The following is a 2,470-nucleotide window of genomic DNA, read 5'->3' as shown; positions in this document are numbered from 1 at the left end:
CTCTGCCAGCCTCCCCCTGCCCACAACCCCCCCCCTGCCATGACCCTCGGGCTGACTTCAGGCACAACTCAGTTCTGGCCGAGGCTTTGGGCCATGCTGAGACACCCCCTATCTAGTCTTGGCCTCTCCAGCATCCTCTTCCTCATCCCAACGGCCCTGCCTCAGAAGCCTTCTTGCTGCCCCAAACCGCCCCCTCAAGCCGCTTTCACTCAGTCCCCTGGGGACTCTCACTGTCCAAATCCACCCTCACTCTGTTCTCTTGCTTGAAAGAGCCTCCCCTCCCCGGCTCTACACCCTCTACACCCCCTGTGGGTTCGGCTCTGCCCAGGCCCAAAGCCCACCGCCACCAACTCATTGCCTGCCACGACAGTGACAGGGACTGAGGACCTGCCCTCTAGTACCAATGTCCTGAGCCCCCCAGTCTTTAGCAAAACTGGGACCCAGATTCCAGGTTGAGCTTGGAAGGTGCCATCCTGAGCCCCTCCGCCCCCCTCCATCTCGTGCCCTCCACAGTCACCCTCAGGAACCTGCCCGCCCTCTCCACCCCCAGCCTGCCCCACCGTTCCCCCCAGCATGGCTGCCGGCACCGCAGGTGGCCACGGACAGTACCTGTAGCGTCCAGGGCCTGTGCCCTGCAGCCAGGGGGCCCCTGTCACAAGTGCGGTGGTCAGGGCACCGTTGGGGAGCCCAAACTCTTACCCAGAGCCCTTGGGTCTGCATTCTGAAGCATCCTGACCGCCCGATATGCTACCTGTGACCCTGACTCGCTGTGCAAGACACCCTTCTAGAGCTTCTTGCAGTTTATTGGTGCGCACGTGTCCTGCCTCGGAGCAACCCAACCCAGCTATAAAGTGAACACATAGGAAGCCACAGATCTTGGCTCGACTTGATCCGGGCCATCCCTGGGAGGCCAAGCCTGGAGTGGGTCTGGGGCTACTATAAGCATCAAGGAGTGGTCAGGAAGGGTACAAGAAAGGGCTCGAAGGAGAGCAAGGCAGGAGCCAGGGTTAGACTCGGACTAAGCAACAGGCACACGCACCTGCTAGGTGTATGCTGGGGCCTCTGTCCATGAGAATAGGCTGCACACAGGGACCACGTAGGAACAGGGGACTGGGGCCTTCTTCCTGTCTGCTGATGGGAGGAAACTTCTGCCCAGATGGGCTCTCTGCAGCTGCCCCCTCCACCCCCGGGCCAGGCCTGTCTCCCTTCCATCCTCGACATTTCCCTCTACCATCCCACCCCCCTTTGCAGGGAGTACCTCTCAAGAGAAAGGCCTGAGACAGTGAGTTTGGATTTTAATTCTGTATCAAAAGTTGATTTCTTCCTCATTCTGTTCATGGAACCCCCTTCTTCTCCTTGTCTTTGTTCCCTGTTGGTTTGAAGTGTTAGAGACTGTAACCCCTGGCGTGTAAATACTGTACATAGAGCGGGAAGAGAGAAACTTGATACTGAGGTGTTTGAAATACGGAACTGTAACAACTTCTAGGTATTCTAAACCTGTGATTTCTGTGCCATTTTCTGTAAAGATACAAGTAAGAATAAAATTGATGTAAAAACATCAGGGGAGGGATCCAGGAAGCCTCCATGGGTGAGGACGGCGTGTGTATGGGGAGCATAAAAAGAAAAATCCATGAAGACATTTTTAAGTCAAAATTACCAGATTCCTCCTTCGAAATGACTCCAGCTGTAAAGGCAGAGGGGCCTGCCTTTCTCCGCGGAGCTGACACCACCTTTCAATGACATTTGTGTCTGTGTTATGAGACCCTCCTCCATTGTAGACACGACTGAATTATCTCAGCCATTGAGCCCCTAAGTTATTACCTACGACTCCCTCCTGCTTCCCGCACAACGAATTAGTTAACCTTGCCCTCTGGTACTTGACTGACTTACTAACAACTTCATTTCCTTCATACTCATCCTCCCTTAGCCCCCAAGAGTCCCGACTCCCTCCTCTCGTGTACATGTGTGCACTCTAAAATCTTGCCTACAACTCAAACACGACGACAAACGGGACAGGCAGTGGTATCTGGAACTGAAAGTCAAAGAGAACTATGCTAAAGCCTGTTAAAGAGAAGGGAAGGAAACAGGAGAGGGCGTAGGGAAGGCCGGCAAGAAATTGCCTGCAGACAGCTGCAACCCATCGGCTCCATGATGTGTTGGGTGGAATTACAAGAAGAGAGGGAGGGAGAAGACCAGAGAGGTTATATTTGAGCTTTGGGCTCAAGAAATCTCATAAGATTGTTTCAAATTGCCTCAGATGGGGAACTCCTTCTCAGAAGAGAGCTTTCTGGCTGGCCATCATCAAAGGAGAGTGACAGGTGGTCAGCAGTCCCCTCACCCTGCATTGGGAGCCGGTATAATCCTTCTGGACCCAGACCCTGGAGGGCACATGTGGAAAATCTCCCACTTCTCTCTTTCTTTCTCTTTCTTTCTTTCTTTCTTTCTTTCTTTCTTTCTTTCTTTCTTTCTT

Source organism: Ursus maritimus, unplaced genomic scaffold (genome assembly GCF_017311325.1).
Source record: "Ursus maritimus isolate PB19 unplaced genomic scaffold, ASM1731132v1 scaffold_25, whole genome shotgun sequence".
In the NCBI taxonomy this organism is placed as follows: domain Eukaryota; kingdom Metazoa; phylum Chordata; class Mammalia; order Carnivora; family Ursidae; genus Ursus; species Ursus maritimus.
Note: the sequence above shows the minus strand (reverse complement) of the source record.